The sequence below is a fragment of the Pseudopipra pipra genome, chromosome 4 (genome assembly GCF_036250125.1).
Source record: "Pseudopipra pipra isolate bDixPip1 chromosome 4, bDixPip1.hap1, whole genome shotgun sequence".
Taxonomy (NCBI): Eukaryota; Metazoa; Chordata; class Aves; order Passeriformes; family Pipridae; genus Pseudopipra; species Pseudopipra pipra.
Genome location: NC_087552.1, coordinates 3,811,541 through 3,824,208, shown reverse-complemented (window position 1 = coordinate 3,824,208; position 12,668 = coordinate 3,811,541). Strand labels below are relative to the sequence as shown.

At 39.2% G+C, this 12,668-nt stretch overlaps 1 protein-coding gene across 2 annotated transcripts in view; it reads right to left on the bottom strand.

Annotated features, from left to right (window-relative positions):
* Positions 1–2,808, bottom strand: part of LOC135412655 (bifunctional heparan sulfate N-deacetylase/N-sulfotransferase 3) — a 133,146-nt gene extending 130,338 nt beyond the window's left edge. For both annotated transcript variants that reach the window (XM_064651413.1, XM_064651414.1), the window contains exon 1: positions 2,695–2,808. The gene's annotated coding sequence lies outside the window, so the exon portion shown is untranslated. The remainder of the gene's footprint in view (positions 1–2,694) is intronic.
* Positions 2,809–12,668: the final 9,860 nt, after the last annotated feature.

Below are 12,668 nucleotides of genomic sequence, written 5' to 3'. Positions count from 1 at the left end.
CTCTCTGATACAAGAGGAAAACAGCACAAAATAGAAACATGTGACAGCCTAAGGAATAAATCCTTCCAATTTATTATCTTGTGCTAGCTTTGAAAAGCGTACTGAGGCCTGCCCAAACCATGCCTGGAAATTGTTTGGGAAGGTGTTAGTCAGCTTGGATCTAACCCAGGCTGAGTGCCTTTTGTCAGTTCAACAGCCTGAGTAAGACAGAGTCTGTGGTATCCAGTATCCAAAGGTATGCTTCAAATGACTGAAACTAAAGTCCAGGCCACACACTGCTCCTCCTCCAAACTCCTAAGTCTCATTTCATCTCCTCTCAGTCTTAATTTTTCACTAGCCCCCTGACAAAGCTCTGCTGCACGAGACCGGCTTCAGTTTGTAGATCCTTTCCACCTAAGCACAAACATTTCTTACATAGCTTTCTCCTGCCTCATCTGTCAGAGGGAAAACTGAAAACTCTCCTCCTTTTCCATTCAAAGCCTCCTTCAAACTTTAGTTTCCTCCAGCGCTGCTCCAACCTGACCATACCCCACCCTCAAATGCACCAGGTGAAATGCCTAAAAACCTTCAGAGTGTTGCATTTCAAACTCCACCAGAGCTGTGAAAGGTTGCTTAGTAAATACACACAAACTTACATGCCCTAGGCAGTCTTCTTGCTAAGAAGGACTTGTCCTGAAACAAGACATTATAGACTGGATACACAGAAGACTATTCACTAAGGGACCTGAGGAGAAACTTCTATGTGTACAGCAGAAAAGCAGTCAGTGGAACTGACTGACAAACACAGCAAGAGGGGTTCAATATCTGAGTGTTTTGGAAGTGAGTGACATTAAAAGGATGAAGTAATTACATAAAAGAGTGGAATACAAACAAGAGAATGGTAAATGGACACACAGAATATGGACAGGATGTGCTGTCTTTCAGCTCCCGAGATGTCCCACATAATCATTTACTATTAGCTCTAATTGACTTGGATGCAACAAAAGCACAATGAGACATTTCTGGAGGAGTAAAATGCACACACTGCTTGGTATCAGCACAAAAGCAGCACAACTACTTCAGGAAAGTCATGGCTTGGCAGCTGATGAAAAGAAAGGAGGAGAGAGTTATTCTCTGCATACTTTTCTTAAGCCTCTATGGTACAAATACCTCACACAAACAACGCCACCTACCTTAAGTGACCACCCCAGGGATAAGGTAATTGAGTTACCTTATAGAGATCAGCACTTAATTAAAGGTCAAACTAAATTGTACTTGGAAACCTCAGCAATATGTTCAAACTCATTCCTGTGCCAGAAAGCTGCTATTGGATGTGGCTCCCATTGTGCTCTTTACTACTTTTCATAATCCTCACCTTCTGCTGACCATTTAATCATCACATTTCTCAGCTGAACTCGACATTAATTGATACATCTTCTTACACCATCATATTTTAATAACTCAAATACCAATTTTTTATTGTTAGCCTAGCAACGTAATAGAAAAAGAGGACAGGAAAACAATATACTTCTTGAAAAACAGAGCATGGTGTGTATGTTTGCTCATAACCTGTCCATCCATCACTGTTCCCAGGGAGCACTTATTACCAGTTATTCTCATGCTAAATTATGTTGGGTTTGATGACATGGAAGTATGATTTAGCTTTCATGTTACATGTGCCTAAATATTGTACAGGGAAACAACATTCTTTGTCCAATAGCCTGAAGATATATATGTCACTACAGTAACAAAAGCCTGAAAAATTAATCCTACAAATGAGCCTTGTATCCAATGAACTCTGTTTCTGAATATGAATGGGAGGTACTGATGTTAAAAGTAGCAAAATTAATAAAGAAGGTTAGCAATAAGAGACAAGAGTGTTAATTACATATCACTGAAGTTTATAAACACATTAGTTTTCAGCATTTCAGCAATTTAAAGCTGAGGCATATATTTTGGAAACACAACATTTTAACATTTAAAAACAAACCTATATTTAACCTTTCTATTTTTTTCTACTCCACTTTTCAATTTTAACTCCCAACACTTTGAACCGGATATTAATGCATTCAAACCTAGGACTGTATGTAAGTAATTCCAAGCATATAAATAGATTAATTCTTTTAAAGAAAAAAGGAAAACTTTTAAAGTTGAATCAGAAATACTGACTGACAGTTAAGAATACCTCAGTGTTATGTTTTAGGAGGTGCACAAATGCACTTTGTGTGAACTCATTCAAAAGTCACTGAGGATTTCATCTATAGCACAGAGTTGAGATTCAGTCGTGAGCAGTAGGAGCAGTAACTGGATAATGAAAATTTGATCAGAGAGAACTCCCTGAAAGACAAACTGTCCCTACTATTTGGTTTTGGCTGTTGGGTGTTCTCTGTCAAGTCCCTGACTGCAGCATGGCTGCTGCAGCTACATGTGGAGTGTCTGGCCAGGGTACAAGATGAAAAGGCAACCTTCCAAATGTGAAGATGAACTCAGTGCAGGCAGAGAGGGACAAAGCAAGGCTTGCACCCAGTTTCCTATTCTAAGAGCCCAGGGAAGCACAGCTGGCTGCAAGTATCACACCCTGTGTCACTTCCTGGGCTTGAATAGGACCTGCTGTTCCACAGAGCGGTGTAGGGGCTCTCTGAATGCCGAGCAGGAGAGAAGACAGAGCAAAGCAGTCTGGAAATGCCAGTTTGACATTGATTTTGTTTTACTTACGGCTTGAATTCTTTGTTTTGAAAACGTCTGATGTCACAGCCCCGCTGTGCCTGGCAGATACAAAGCACGGGGCATCCCCAGGCAAACAGCAGCAGATCTCGGTGTCACAGACAGGTAGTGAATGCAGCCCTTCAAACAGAAATCAATAGGTTTGACTGCACCACCATCCAGGTTAATGAATATTTATTATTCCCTACTGACGCTTCTCATTTTAGCCTATTTTGGTTTTTTAAACAAACAGGAAACCTGCTTGTTCAGGAGTCTTTGGTAATTTAGATACAGTGCTTTTTAAACAGTTATAGAAAACCTCTGCCATGCATATCATCAACCTGTAGGCACACACTGTGTTTGTATGTACATGTCCATCAGGAGAAATTATCTCAGTTTCAGTCAGTTGTGGAATGACTTGCTGAGGTTGGATCAGTAACTGAACTCTAACAGTTCAAGATATGGCATTCTGTGCACCATGATAGAAAATAAAATAATGACATATCTTTAAAAATGCTTTTAAAAATTATTTTCACCCATTTAAATTGTTACTTCAGAGCTGATTTGGGGAAACATACAGGGGAGAGTTGGCAGGTCATTTATTTCACCAGCCTCTCTATATAATAATATAGATTAACTGTTAACAAGGTACAAAAAAAATAATAAAAAATGATACATTAACTAGTCTGGTGGCTTGGGGAGCTACTCCAGCAACCTGTGCTGCAGTTCCGTTTACTACACTGCCCCATGGCACACATTGCAACATATTTCACATCATTCAAGCTGAGCTTCAATGACTTCTTAAATGACTTATGGAAATCACTGTCAATAAAAGGCCTTTCTGGAAAGCAGCTCAGTTATCCACAAATCTGGGGAGGATCCTGAGGGAGACAAGGGAACCAGAGCACACAGGCCTTCAAAAGACCAGCCCAAGGACTTTCTTGCTCCAGCACTTACTGCAATTAATGGGAGCCTTTCCTCTCATTTCTGTAAGCTTTTGTGTCACACACAATTACCATAATTCCAGATGATTTCACTCCCATTGACGTAGGTGTGGCCATGACTTTGTCCAAACATCCCACAGACTGACTCCACCTAGACAGAGCCTCATCATGAATTACACCACAGGATTAAACAATCTCCACATTGGTTTCCAACAATAAGTGTTTATTCCCTGAGAAACACTGTACTACTTTTGAGAAACATCACAACCAATAATCTTGAATTTGACACAGACTTTTTTTTTAAAGCTAAAACTTCCTAATATCTAATGCAGCAGTACAGTAAAGAACCACTACAGTACATGTGAACAGTGACATGAGGAAGTGCCATAGCCCAAACCAGCTTTTAGACTCTCTTATGCTTTCAGAGCCACAGTTATGAAGTTGAGATTTTTGTGTAGTCTGCAACATTTGTAAAAGGTTTAACATTATTGCAGCTGTTTTCTGTCCAGGCTTACAGTGGTTTTTCCATCTGCCCCAAGGTGGAGTTCATTTGAATGCCATCTTCTCACCCTGGCAAGATCCTCAGTGGCTGATCAGTGCATTATAATGCAAGACAAATTCTGGCTGGGATTATATAACCCTGTCCTACACTTGGGACAAAAATAATAATGAGAACAGAAAATGTATCTGCTGTATTCTTCTGACTGTGCCAGTTTTTTTCCTAATGGTCAGTTATGCAAGGGTCCCACGGGAATCTTTCACAGTAATTTCGCTACAATGAACATAGTCAGCTCAAAAGACTTTTTTTTCCCCACCCCAAGGAATCATAAAAATGAGAGATGCCAGAGTTGCTAGGTCACCTTACCCTTTCTTCTGCTATATTCTACACTTCAGATTATGTTCCATGCAGTATTATTTATTACTGGTCTGCCACTGAAAGAATTTCTGTGATTTAGATCACTGAAATCCCATGGGAGGGAAGTGGCCAGAAAATTATTTACTTCAGATAACAATCTAGTTTATGCTCCTTGATAAAACAAAACATTCACATAAATACATTCATGTCAACAGTTTCAGTCAGAAAAGATGGTGGTTATAAAGTAGTTCTTTGGCACTGTTCCCATTCTGATGGTTTTCGGATCTGCTAGTTGTCTTTTTTTTTTTTTAAACAAGGTCAAGGAGATCATAAATGTGAAATAAATCAAGAAATTATAGCAAGGTTTTGCTTGAAAAATGGATTATCAGTGAGTCACTGAGCTAACAAATACCATTTGGAATGGAGGGCAGATAAAACTCAACTGATTCAAATGCCAAATAAACTGGTTCTTACTGCAATAATTTCTTTATTACTTTTATATTTAAAGAAAGAGCTAAGTTTCTCTATTTTCCAATAAGAGCAGGAATGACTGTGTAAGGTATGAAAAGATAACCAGATTAGCAGTTGGCAATATTCCCCAAGATTTTTAATATTTTTGGAAAATGATGAAACAGATGGAAAGGCTGTATGACTATAGGTTGAATCCAGTAACAGTGGAGGAGGTAGATCATGCCCAATTAAAGAGAGATCAAAATTAGGCTACAGGACTCTAGAATGGGAACATTTGTGGGAAATGGAGAAGCTTTCATGCTGCAGCCACTAGTTCCTAGTACTGCACTAGGGGAACTAGGAACAACCTTTTTAGGTTGACCTTGCTTAATCAAAGTGAGTTAGTAAAAGGTCCTTCCATTAAACAACATATATTCACCAAGTTAGTTCACAAAAATTCTTCCACTGACAAATACTGAATGTTTTCAAAAGAACTCCTCCATTTTATACTCTAGTTTTTATTTCCTTTCTCAGCAAAACACCAAAATCATAAATACACAAAACCATTTCCAAATTGCCTTTGTGCCAAAACTGAGAAACGTAACTTTGGAGCTCAACTTTGAAGAACTCAAAAACTTAAAACTTACCTTTTATTCATCACAGTGACACACATGAAGTGGTGTTGATTTATTATGCATAAAATTAAGGCTTGCCAAAATTAAAACAACATTGTTAAAGCAGAAAGTGCTCAAAATAGAGCACAGAAGAATGTTTTCAAACTGCTGGTTGCATACACAGATGTCAGGATGGGCTATTTATGCAATCAATTCAGTGACAATGGAACAATATTAAAATATGCCATTTGAGAGAAATGCACCAGGGGCCTGCTTAGCAGGAGTTCTGCACTAATGAAGTTGCTAAAACTAGTTGGAATAATTGGCTATTATCTTTTTCTATCAGCAAAGCTTTGGAAATCTCAGATGAAATCAAACATTGAAACAGTTAATTCACTTACAGGAAAAATTCCAAGCTAAAGATTACCAAAGCTGGCTGTATTTTTCAGCATCTCAGGACTAATGTGGTACAGGGACCTGCTGATGGCTCTAGACAAAACAACTGCCAGTTGAGTGCTGACTCGGAACTAAACGATACACTGAGAAAGAAGCAATAAAGCTGAGATGAAACACAACACCCATATGGACATCAGCTGCTCCAGTCACAAGGGAATTACCCATTAAACCAGAGAAACTTGCTTACCTTCTCTGGTGCTGCGAAGTTTAATAACAAATGTTTGTAAACAGTTCTTAGATGGAGGAGATGAAAACTGCCATGAACCTACAAACAAAACAAAAGGAAAAAGTATTTTATTGACTTGCACAAAAGCTGAGGCTGCAACATTACTACTTTTAAAGTAACTGCCATTAGTAACACGAAAGCAACTTCAGTGAAGAACCTGAAAAATCTGTGTGGCTTACTATAATTGGAACTTCATACTGAATTTCAAGTTTCAGCTCTGAGATCTGCAAACTACAGCAAGCAAAAGCAGTTTGGGTATTTGGCAGTAATTTACTTCCAACTGCACTTGCTCTGAACAGCACCAGTCAGAACCTGGGCCTCTAAAGCACAGTGCAGACTATATGGGAAGTGCTTACAGCCCTCTCAAATAGCACAATAATGGGAAGAGAGGGAAAGGGAAGTCACTGAGAGTACAAGTGGAATATATTCCTAAGTGCAGAGCCCCAAATCATTTCAATGTTTCATTTCTGAAGTGAAGAACTGCTAGAAAAAAAAACGTGCTCAATCCAGACAGACTCCAGGGCCTGTCACAGCACAGTGAATCTCTGGGAAATCTGGAAAATGGACAGAAACCATAATACTCCCCCCACCCAGCTCCAATGGGTGTTCATGCATTTTTCCTGCCATTTAAAACAAATTCTCTAAATTTCTTTCCAGAACAACTGTTACGTATTCTGTGTGATATCCCTTAATTTGATATTCAGCACAAGCAACTTCACTTTGCTTCCAAATGTCTGTGGACTACAGATGTTGGATTGTGAATTTTCACTGTACTACTAAAGCTGTCAAGGGTTGGGCTGGACATGTTGGCAGCCGGTTGGAGAGAGCTGGAATTTCTGGTACATTCAGACAATTCTCCCTGTGAATAAAATGGCATTGACATCTATTGATTAAAGATTTGAAGGGATCTCAGAAAATCCATACCCATTCCTGACAATTTCCCAGATAAGCTATTCCTCCAAATCCCCTTGTCCTTTTTTCCTCCCTCCTAGCCCACCTGCATCATCAAATATTCAGCTGGCAGGGTGGGCATCTGTTCACCAAGATCTAGAGCTCTGCTCTTCACTACTTATTCCTCCCTTAAAGCAGAAAATGTTTTATGTGCAAAGCATCAGGGTGTCACAAGCAGAAGCAACATTTTGGATATCACTGAGATCACAGTGTCTCACTGAGAGCCTTTAGATATTGGTGTGCTTCAGTTGCTTATAGAAAGTTGTCAAGATCACAACTTAAGAGTCATCTAAGTATCTTTTTTATTACATGTTTTAATTAACTTGTAATTTGAATCTTACTCTGGCAAAAGCATTATTTAAATGTCAATGAGATTCAATAAAAATACTGAATTTGGTTTTGTGGCAGGAATTAAACTTGTCAGATTCTCACACCTAAAGACAATAATGTTCAAAAGAACGAAATATCTGATCAAGGAAAAGAGCTCATGAAGGTTTGCATCATCTCGAGCAGCCCTGTCCCAAAACCTGAGATCTTCCTCCTCGTTCATTTGACAGGGGCTGGTAACAAAGTCAAAGGAAAAATTAAGCAATTTAAGATATTGCAAGGGAAGGGTGTTGCATAAACCTCACAACAGAACCCAGGAACAGCAGAGGTTTATAGAACTTCCTTTGTGTCACAGCTTGATAAGAACTCAATAAGCAGGATGCCCAATTAGTAACAGCATCTGCACATCAGATTTTATTGACACTGAAGAAGTCACTGTACTGCCCTGCACTTCAAGAGACTTCACAACTATGGATTTTCTTCTCATTTCCCACAATAAATATAACTCCTGGTCCTGATCCATGACATTACTACTCTGGTAAAGTAACAGTAGCCTGCAACTCTGAGTGAGCTAATTACCATAGTTTTTGTAATTGCAGTAGGGGTTAAAATGTCCCCAGTTTTACAAAACTAGACTGCAGTGCTATAATTGCTCAACAACTTGCATTCAAACTTATGTTAGGTTTTTCAAGACCCTTTTCTGCCATTTCTGACTCTTTTATATATCAATAGTTGTCCAACACACACATGCCCAAGGACCTACAACCAGGCTATAAAGCCCATTCAGAGAGCACTGGACATGTCTACACTGAATAGAGCATGAGGGGGCACAGGCACAAAAGCCACTTAGTTTCTGGTGTATTCCTGGGGCTGCCTCACTGGCATCCTTATCTGCCACCTCCTTGTAGTGAAATGAGGGAGTACTGTCTGATTTTTTATATAAACAGCCAAAGAAGTTAAATATGGAATATTCCTGAATGTTCTGGACAAAGTCATGCTAATGTGAGGGAACAAACTCTTAACTCCAGGAGTAGAAGATCTGTTCCTCTGTGTCAGTCTGCACTATGTCACCACTTACCCATCACCGTGACTCCCATATATTCCTTTCCCTCAAATGATGAACACAAGGCCAAAACATACAAATACTTAAGAATCAAACTTCATTTTTCTTTTAACCAAATTTCCTTCCCTTTCAGCTATTCAGCAACTCTAAGTCAGGTTTAAATTTATCATACATCCCTGCAGAAACATGAACAGATTTTTATCTTTGCCATGTTCAGCTCAACCCACAGACCCTTCCTGAACCCAATTTAATCACACTAATTGAGACAATGATGGGTGGGAACACCACCACTAAATCATCTCCTCTCTCCTTTAAGCAGATGGACCTTTTGTATCTTCTCCTTCCATAAAAATTTTTCATCTGTAAGAATTTGTAAATCAGGAAAAAGTTGCCACTGTGATGATATTTTAAACATGTAACACGATACCTGTAAGTACTAAAAATTAGATGTAACAAGTATTAAGAAGTGCAACCATCTTTTCTTTAACTCTATCTGTCCATCAAACATCTCAGCTCTCTGTACCCAATTAAGATCCCATAAAACTGTTGCATGCTCACATAAAAATGACACTTAAGCTCTGCCCCCAAAGGTCATCAGCATTCCCAAAGGCCATACACGTAGAGGAGATACGATATTTTTATTTTCAGAAGCTTTCCTAAAATATCAAACTCATAAGTGTAGTAGTTTGTAAAAGCAAAACTCACTTAAGCAAAGATAAAACAGAACATGTTCAAAAGAGAAGGATCTGCAGAGAGCTTTCCAACACAAAAAGCTGAGGCCAGCTGACTGCCATCATGTCGTGTCATGATATGTTATCTTTTACACACATTAATTCTGCTAACTGGTGCCTGGGGATTTTCACAGCCATTTCAGCATCTCCAAGGTGACATCTGAGGGGAATTACATTTCACATCAGTAACTAAGTGTAAAGGCACATAAAAATAGATGTGGAATATGTGCTAAAATCCACTACCACCGGGTCCTTTAAAATCCTTTACATTTGGCCCTTGCTCCTCATCCACTTAATACACTAGTAACTTGTACTTTTAAAGTAAGTTCTCTAGTCTGAAGGAGAAAGGAAATAAATCATCAGCATGGAAATAAAGCAGCAAATTATGCGTGAAGAACTAAGTTCTCGCAGAGATCACCCCTTGGCTGTGCAGAGTGGAGCTTTTTAAAATGTGGGTTAAACCGTGGTTCTTCAAGACAGTTACTTTTGGGTTGCCCATTGACAAATTATGTCAGTTCCATGAATCTGAACAGATCTCTTCCAGTTTCTTGGCTACTTTTCTTTCCTCTTCTGTCTTTGCTACTTTTCACTTTCCATATTGCTGCAAGGAGGTGACCTACTTGCAGTAGAGAGAGAAAGGAAGTGGCCTTTGGAGACCAGATGTCAGAATGTCTGATGAGAGCAACAGGAGAGCTCGTGGATACAGACTGGGCTCCCAACACTCTGGAGGAGCTCTTCAACTAATTAAAATCTGACTTAACACTGGGCAATTAGAAATGTTTATCAGAATTGTGTCCTAATAGCATTTCTATATACTTTGCATGATATTAAAACATCATGATTTAATAATTGGGTTATAACAAATTGAAGCTACTGAGCTGCATGATGTTTATAAGCAGTATAATTTACGGTTGGTTTTTTCTGGCATGGATTTTTTTTTTAAATTCCATTATCAATTGCTTAAGATTTTGCAGGCTTTGAACACCTTGGGCAACAGGCCACAGGAAAAACTGGTTTAGGAAGTTTAAAAAAATAAAAGGCTCAGCTTTTTCCAAAGACAAAGCCAGAGAAAATACGTAAGTTTAACAATTAAAAACAAGCAAATAAACTTATAAGTGCTTAGTTAATGATCTGTCTCGCATTCAGAATTTTGAAGTGTGCACTGGATTATTGATTACTGCCAGATTACTGGCAAAGATTCAGGAATTATGGATGCTTTTTGACATCCAAGAAATATCTGCCCAATTTTTACTGAATTGCAACGTCTAAAGCTGCCATTTGCAAATACTCAGTGGAAAATAATTAGACTGGCAAGAAAATTCTCAGAGGAACCTGTAATAATACCACCACTCACTGTGAGTTGTGAAGATAAACCCGTTAACATTTGTGAAGCACTCAGATGCTCCGATAATGAACTCCATGAAAAGCCCTTGAGACCAGCAATAAATCTGTAATCAGGTGTGATATTAGGATGCTGCCTAGTAAATAGGACCGTGTACCTGACACCAGACACTAAAAAAGTTACTGAATTACCTCTCAGTCACTGGCAGGTATCTACCCTTTGGGCTTCCTAAAAGAAGGGCCATGAAAAGAAAATGTCTATCTACTGATGTAGGGAGATAGAAATAAGGCTTTGGCCAATTATACAAACAGACGTGCCAGATTAAGTTCAGAAGTTCAAAACTGTGATTCTGTACTTCAACTTTTGAGGGTTTGACTCTGCCAACTTAATCCCTGTGTGTTATTAAACCGTTGTTTATTGTTCTATGACTGAGCAGTGTCATTCCACCACCAGAGCAGACCAGAACAGCAGCCTGCCAATAAAATGTGCCAGCTGGTTGAATATGGTCTTTTTTCCATACAGGTGGAAGCACATAGGAATGAATGCAGTCCAATCTAATGGCCCATCCTCTGAAAGAAATCCCAATTTATTAACATATCATCTTCAAGGAAAGGCTGGATCCACTACTGCATTTTACAGCTGTAGCTGTGCTCCCCGTGTGTTTGCACAGATTTATGAACTGCACATTCTGTTCCCTACCAGATTCTTGACCTATTGTACACTAAAAACTTATTTTCCCTGGCAGCAAAAAGGGAATGATTAAACCAGGTGAAGTGATTACACTCATATATGCATGCACAAAATAACAGCTTAAATACTTTTATCTTGGATGCCTTGTAATGTTTTTGTTCATAGCTGTATCTCTCTTGGCTTATTTAATTTTTATTTTTTGCTGACACAAGTCAAGCCAAACAGAAGACATTCTACTGCAAAGGCTTTTTCATTTTTGGCCAAGATTGAACTTCTTGAGCAGTACAAAAGGATATGAGCCAGTGTTTCTCTGGACTTAAGTCTCCTTTCTCTATGTAAACATCCGTTTGATTTGATTACAAATCTCTCAAGTAGTTTTTAAAGCTATCAACCAGAAATGCAAACATTAGCGAATAAAATCCACTTCTCTTTGAGGAAGATCATCAGAGCATGTACAAAAAACCCACACCTCTCTGGCTCCACCATGCACACACCTCAGGAGATTCTTTAACTGGAGAAAGTGTAAGATTCAGCTGCTTCTTGGGAAAGTTGAGGATGTAGTCAATGCACTTGTTCTTTGAGCAGGAAGAGAGAAAGCTGACTCTCAGCATCTTCAGTATAGTGATGGTGCTGAAAGGTATGGTGTTCATTTCTGCCTTAAAACTATTAATTTTAGAGGACTCTAAAAAATGAAAGCTATATTTCATGTATCTACCTCACTTTTCATTAAAAGAAACTTCTGGGATGGAAGTAATTTACTGAGTGTGCTGTTCCACAGATGAGAAGTCAGTCAACAGAAGACAATTTTTTTAGTTTACTGTCTGGAACAACAGCATAAACAAAACTAACAGACATCAGCTGGGACTTGCACGAGCCTTCAGATTTCATTCCACTGGAGAGAACACTCCTCTGAAGAAACTGTTCCCCTCAGCCTGCCTTCTTTGCTTGATGACTTCGGGCAAACAGAAGAGGACTGGCCTAAATGGAAACAGTGCTAAAGAAATAACAGCAGCTCCAGAGCTAACAAAGCATCTACCAGATGTTCACTGTTCTCAGGGAGCTCAGGGTTCATCTTTATAATTTGTGTTCTCGTGCATTTCCTCAGCTGCCTGTAACTGCCTTTTCTCTGCTGGTATTTGTTTCCAGGATCTCAGAACTGTATCAATCCCCAGGGTCAGCATGGCAGGTACTACCCCAGAGCTCGCTGGCAGAGATGACACCGTTGCTTCATCTCCTTCAAACTCTTTAACACCATTCCTGTGGCAGTACTTGGTTTCTCTCTGGCTCCTTTCCTCACAGCGTCAGCTCTGCTGTGACAGTAACCCACTTTCCCGCC